This window comes from Orycteropus afer, unplaced genomic scaffold (genome assembly GCF_000298275.1).
Source record: "Orycteropus afer afer isolate SDZICR_OR568_19922 unplaced genomic scaffold, OryAfe1.0 scaffold00866, whole genome shotgun sequence".
In the NCBI taxonomy this organism is placed as follows: domain Eukaryota; kingdom Metazoa; phylum Chordata; class Mammalia; order Tubulidentata; family Orycteropodidae; genus Orycteropus; species Orycteropus afer.
In genome coordinates, this window is record NW_006922453.1 from 396,424 (window position 1) to 404,196 (window position 7,773).

Consider the following 7,773-nt stretch of genomic DNA (forward strand, 5'->3'; position numbering starts at 1 on the left):
TGAATGTTTTTATATGTCTGCCAATTTGATTACTCTTAAAAATAAGACTTTCTTTTTAATTTTTTTAATCTACTTCCAACTCAATATATAATTATATATGAATGAATTAATGCATATATCAGGAATAAATAAATGAAAAGTTGGCTTTCACCCAGCCACTACAGCTGACACTTTGAACTCAGACTTCTAGCCACTTAAATTTTAAGAGAATAAATCCCTGTTTGTTAAAGCCATGCACCTGAGGTATTCCTGTTAGAGTGGCAACAAAGTGTCAAAAAATATTTCATATTCCAATAAAAGTCAAAGTGGTATTATTTTCTCTACATATATTAATAAGGAGCTCTGTTAGCATAGTGCCTAAGGCACTTGACTGCTAACCAGGAGGCTGGCGTCGGGGCGGACTCGACGGCAAATAACAACAACAACAACACATATATTAATACATTTTCTCAACTTTCAAAATAAATAAAATGCTAAAGTATTCTAGGCAGTGAGAAAATATTCATGTTTTCCTAATGAGGGGCATGGCAACTTTGAGAATGTTTCAATTTATAAGTCAATGAGACATTTCAAAAGCTATAACAGTATGTTTACTGGGTTTTAGATACTTTTATCATATGTATAACACTAATAAAAATAAGTTCCTTAAAAAATGAAAACTATATAGATGTACTCTAAATAGTTGAGTAAAATCAAAGTATTTTTCAATTTCTAAACTTAATTCTAGCATCTCACATCATTCCAGAGATAAATGAGTCAATTTTCTGTAAAATCTATTATTAATCCTACCAATTATATGAAAAATACCAAAATGTCTGCCATTGTCTATTTAAATTAAATTTCATTCAACAGAACAAGCTTACTTTTTTATTTGAACTTTGTCACTGGAATGTTTGGACCAAATTATTATTTTTTACTCCTCTTATACAAAGTCTACTTTAAAAACATTCTCTACCTAAATTTTATTTTTTAGTTATGAGACATTTTGATTCTTCTTTTGAAGTGAAAGTATCTGATGCATGTCAAATCTCTGAAGTTTTAGTCAGATAAGAGTTTTAGAAAAGAACAGAATCTTAGGTGTATAGATGATTAATGAGATAAGTCTGAGCATTGAAGCACAGAGGAGAAAGAGGTCAGCAGCATGTATGTGCTTAACTGAAATATTATAAAGGAACAGGAAAATGTCTCATATTGAATAGATATTAAATTAATTTAGATTTTACTGACAGTTACTCATATGACATCTCTGATAACTAAAGAAGATAGAGGTATACATTTAAAATGAACTCAAAATTTATAAATTACTTAGATTAGTAATAAAGGAAAAAGGAGAACATATGTATGTTACTAGTATAATTTAGTACTTTGCCTACCAATGAGATGTAAGTGAGTTAGCTTTTATTTGTATCCCATTTTCCTCTGATAGGTTTGTATTCACAATAAGAGACTTAAGAGCAAAGTAAAAACATCTATATAAACATAACTCTAAATCTTTTGTAATCAGTCCTAAGGTTAGAATCTGTAATCCACCAAATCTCTAGTGCACATCTCAAACACTGCTCTCACCAGATTACTCCTCACATTTCATATTTCTTTACTTTTGTGAGGACTTCTATGCTCCAAATTTATATCCCATATCTCATTGCTGTTCTGTTTCCCATTATTTTTTGTAGAAGTGAATGAAACAGAAATGAAGGTAGCTGTATCCTAAAATCAATGTTTTACTTTAAGATACATAAGTAATTGATCAAGATAAACATATTCAATTTGTATGTAAATTTCTACTCCTCATTTTCTGTCTCTTTTACTACATATAAAAGTTTCAAGCTATCCTTTATTTTTAAGATGCAGAATGAAATGTACTTTCCTTTTGAAATTAGGGCTTATTTTATCCCCTTTCAACATAAAAATAGTTTGACTTAAGAGATATCAAACTATGATGGTAAGTGCAGTTGATGCAGAGAGGGTTAAAATTTGCTCATGCATGTAAAGATGAAATGTAGCCAAAGGAAATACAGAAAGAGAGATATTGCAACTAATTAGGGAGTCCAGGGTTGATTTCCTTCCTGTACCAAACAATCTAGATGATTTCTAAAATCTCCTCAGCAAATGTGAACAAAATTGTGAGGCAGGATTAAAAAAATAGAGATCAGAAATAATTAGACAAACACATCTGCTAGTCAGTGAAATTCAAAGTACCTTAAAAAAATTGGAAGAACTCTAATCAAAAGAAAGTAGAATGTTATTAAAATAAGATAATAGATTGCGTATTAATAATGAACCAAAAATATTATGTGTATAGTCACCCTTTAAAATTTAAAATACAATAAATGCTTATGTTAAAAAATATAAAATAAAATGCATCATTACATTAACTAATGAGAGAAAATTGTTTTGAGATTTGTTTTCTCTACTGATCCCAGAAAGGACCAAACCCCGGAGAAGAGCATTACGCATGGTAATGTAGATGGTCAGCAAAAGAGGAGACCCTCAAGAAGATGGGTTGGCACAGTGCCTGCAACTCAAGAACAGCAACAAAGGACTCGATGACACCTAATATCAACTGGTGATCCAGTGATTTTCAATGTCTACAACAACACATTATGTGTGACAAAATTTCTGGAATTATACTTGGAGAAGGTGCATGATGTTGACTTTGAGGAAGGTGGAAGGATGATCTTGAAAATAGAGAAATTGTATTGTTCATTGAATTTCAGGTCACATATATAAATGTGTGGTCAAAAGTCATTTTTTTGTACATGGATTCCATGCCAACAAGAATGAGATTACATTATCAATCAGAAGGAGTACTTGTGTTGGGAAAAAATATTGGAAAATAGAGTTAGCAACAGTATTTTTGCCTATCTAGTGATACTCTTCCATGAATTAATTTCCCTTCTGTAGTGTTATTCTAACTTGTGCCATATATCTTTACACTGATGGCAAGAAAATACTAAGTGTGTATAATTTAACTTTCTTGTATTAGATCCTCATGTACCTTTGCCCATATAATCAAATGCTTCTTGATATTTCAAGTGAATATTTCAGTTCTGACAATTATACAAGTTTTAAACAACCTGTCCTAAGAGAACATTAATTTTCAGTGGTAGAATTATCACCTTCCATGTGGGAGATATGAGGCATAGGGACCCCTGTAGGGTTTCCAAGGCTGTAAATCTTCACTGAAGCAGGCTGCTTCATCTGCCTTCCAAGGAGCACCTGGTGGGTTAGAACCATGCACTTTCTGGTTAGCAGCTTAATACCCTACGCACTGGGCCAACAGAGTTTTTCTGTGGGATGAAGATGAGGCAGTCTGCTTCAGTAAATATTTACAGCCTTGGAAACCCAGTGGGAGTTGCTATGAGTCAGAATTGATTTGATGGTAATGTTTTTGTTTTGTTTTGTTTTGTTTTTTTTTGTTTTGTTTTTGGCTGTGGGAGACCCAGGTCCATTTCCCTGGCCCACACACTTCAAGCTCAGCCACCACACATCTGGCAGTGGAGGCGTCTGTTACTATGGTATTGAACTATGAAACTTGCAGATTAAGAGAAACTTAGCAGAAAGGCCTGGTGATGTACTTCTGAAAATTTCCAGTGAAGAACCTTTGACTGACTGGGGTGGGATTCATAGCCAACCATGGGGATGAGGCAGGACCAGGCAGCACTTTTGTTCTTTGTGTCCCTGGACCCCATGTGTTGGAGGCTAACTCGATGGCAGCCAATAAGAACAGCTTGCCCCTAACAGAAAATTGATTAATGCTCAGCTATCTAACAGGAAATGTTAAGCTTCCCACACTAGGAGTAAAATAACTAAGGAAATTATACTTTGTGTCTCTTGGTGGCCAAGCGTTCACAACTCTTCTTTTACTTCACTTTAGCATTCAAGAATTTAGAGCTAGAGCTCATCCAGCAAAAGGCTAGCTTTAGGTACACAGATATTAATATAAAATGTCAGAATTTCAGTTCCATTTAGTTTGTTTTTCTGTAATGATCACATTTCTAATGAAATACTCTTCACAAATGTGAATATACAGGGTAAAAAAAAAAACTATAAAAGCAAACAATATTTTCATTCACAATTTGAATTCTTTGTATCAAATTGGTTTGATGTCATATAAATGTTTCCTTTTAGGTATGCATTATTCTTTTGTATTCATAGCATCATCACTTAAGATACTAATTACTATAAGTGACATTTATATCATTAGAGTGGCTTAGAGTTTTACAGATTGCTATGAATTTGGACCTTACCCGTAAGTTCCAATGTCTGCATGGCCTTGATCATTTTTAAAAATGCAGTCACCATTATGCCTAACTCCAGGAAATGAATATATGGCTCTCTACACTCTTAGGTTAGTTTTTACTTATTATAATAATAATAATTATTATTATTGCTGAGGACATGGCTTTAGAAGAGTTCACAGAATTTGTCAAAGACTTAATTGTGAAGCTTAGTGCCTAAGACACTTGACTGCTAACCAGAGGCTGGCAGTTCAAACCCACCAGCCACTCCTCAGAAGGAAGGTTGGGCAATCTACTTCCATAGTGATACAGCCTTGGAAACCCAAGGAGGGGTAGCTATGAGTTGGTCCCATTTGATGGCACATGGCACATAATGACAACAACAACAACAATTGTGAAGAATTTGATTGTAAAGTGCCTTGGATGTTCCTGATTAGAAAACATTTGTATATGAGATGATTAGCTATTTTCAATTATGACTTTGTCTACAAGCATCACTATTAAAAATTGTATATTTTATGCTGATACATTATAAATTTGAACTATTTTTTATATTTATTTTTTATATTGTAAAAAGATACTCATTAATGAAAAGTTATTGTTTTTTTAACTTAATATATTAAAGAAATGTGCTATAAAAATTTACTAATACATATTCTGGATAGTTATTTTACAATGTTAAAAATCTGATATTCTTTTATTTTCTTTATTTCTACTCAATGGTAAAGATCTTTCATGTAGAAATACCTTCTGTAAAGTGGTCATGCCTGTTCACTTATTTGAAGTATTTTTATTAAAATTTCAATGATAAGCCATACATATATAATGTATGATTCTAGATATGCATGAATTTGTTTCTTTTTCAAAGTAGAAGAGGGTAGAGATGAAGATTTTTGGAGGTGGTATTTGTAAAGTTCACAAAATTTTCATGAAAATATCAGTATCTGTGATATTGTCAATCTACCCCTTCCTCACTCCAACCTTGAGATTCAAATGTTGTCAGAGAAGATTAAAGTCTCTGATTCCCCGTGCAACAGTTTTTAAAACAAGAAATAGATACATGATCTGAAATTATCAATCAAAATACATCTCTTAGATTTTTCAAAGAAGGTGGAGAATGAAATTGTTTTATTTCTGATGGCAAAGATGGAAGAGTGAGCCTACATTGCCAGTGCCACATGAAATAAGCTAGAACGAGCATGCAGCTGATGCTTGAAGTGGGCAAGAGATGAAAGGTCCAGATACTATTGACTGCCTTACAGTACCTGTTTAAAATCTTTCTGGAGGTCAGATCCATGAATGGCTTGTCTGCTATTTCATTTACTTAACTGATAAAACTCTCCAGCTTTGCTTTCTTAGCAAAATAGGCTTCTGCACTTTCAACTAAACCAACAAAAGTGTAACAACAACAAAAAAGTGTTAAAAATTTATCAAACAATAAAATTTAATAGAGTACTTACACATCTATTTCTCTTATCCTTGCAAAGGTAAATATCTGAATCTAAACTGAAACTTGGAATACTACAAATCAAATTAAAATTATACAATTTCACCACATTTCCTTTTTAATATATATGTTCCTCACTTGGAAAAAATGGTAATACATCCTATTTGAAGGTGTCACCTTTTTGAGATTGCTTTTAGACTTGATAAATATCTGTTGGGCACAGGGATAAGCAAGGAAAGAATATATTGCAAGAACTGAAAAGAATATGGTTCAAAACAGTATTTTTTTTTTTTTTAATAAAAATTGAGGCCAGTGTGAAAATACAATACTATAATGCACATATATATATGTGTATATATGTATATGGAGCTCTGGTGATGTAGTGTCTAAAGCATTTGGCTGCGAACCAGAAGGCTGGAGGTTCAAACCCACCAGCCATGCCATGGAAGGAAGACTGGGAAACCTACTTCCGTAGAGATACTGCCTTGGAAACCCAAGGAGGGGTCACTATGAGTAGGAATCCACTTGATGGCAATGAGTTTGGTCTGTCTATCTATCTATCTATCTATAATCATTTAAATTATGACAATGACTTAACATTTCTACCAATTACAAAGAAGTCACAAAATTTAAACTCCTGAAAAGACTACCATATAGACTCATATGATGTTTACTGAAGTTTATTATACAAACAACAAAAGAAAGTACAGAAAATTATTAAGGGTCCAAGTCTTCTTACAATAATAGCCTTTGCTCCCCCATACACAACCTGTCTCACTCTCACAGGAAACACTTTCTTTTTGAACTATGAATCCCCAAGATTTCTCACCTTTCTTGCAGGACACCCAGGTTGCATGCTCAGCCTATGCACCTCAAAAGCCACCACCACCAATCTGTCAGTTGCTATGATGCTGAACAGGTTTCAGTGGAGCTTACAGACTAAGACCTACTAACAAGAAAACCCTGGATCTCTACTTCCCAAAATCTGCCAATGGAAACCCTGTGGATTTCAAGGACCCAATGCGTACCTTCTCACAAAGATGGCACAGGACTGGGCAATATTTTGTTTCTTTGTCCACACGGTTGCTGTGAGTCAGGGTCAACTCAACATCATCTAACAACAACAGTTATGATTCCAGCAAAAATTGAAAAGAAGTCATTTTATATACTGCTGGTCATATAACTCAAGCCAACTTGTGTAAAATATCAATCTACCCCAAAAGAATGTAAACTAATTGGCATCAGGTTCCTTCTGGGGAGTGTCAAACATTGTAATAAACAATGTATTATAAATCAATACTTGGCAGAAGTCTTTCTTATCTTTTTATCCCAGTTTGAATTTCTGGGAGTTCTCTAACTATACAGCTATAACTTTTTTTAATTGTCTTTAGCAAACTTTTACTTGCATGTGATATTCATGATATTACTCCGTAACTTCCCTATTCTGTTTGATCACCTTTCTTTTGAATGAGAACAAATGCAAGTCTCCTGCTGTTGGTTGGCCAGGTAGCTGCCTTCCAAATTTATTGTTATAAATAACTGAGCACCTTCAGCATTACATCTTCTGCTGAAACATCTTAATTGGTATTCCATCAATTTCTGGGCCCTCTTTTTTTCACCAATTCCTTCAGTTCAACTTGGACTTTTTCCTTTAATACCATAGGCTGTGGATCTTGTGCTAGCTCCTGAAATGTTTCATCATTGACCTTTTTCTTAACTACATGGACTCTGTAGATTCCTTCCACCTTCTTTTAATGCTTCCTTCATTATTCAATATTATGGCAATGGAATCATTCAATATTGCAATTCAATGCTTGAATTGTTTCTTCACTTTTTTCAGCTTGACCCTGTATTTATAGAGAAGAACTTCTGAGTGCTCAAAATAAAATCATTTTCAATGTTGGGACCCTTTTAATGAAGATCACTAGGCCTATCTATCAAGTTGCTTCTGGATGGGTTCAAATGATCAAACTTTTGACTAGTAGTCAAGCACATAGCCATTGTGCCACTTACATATCTGAGATATGCAATAATAAAACTATGTAAAAATATAGAGAAATAGGACCTCAGGTAGCATAGTGCCTA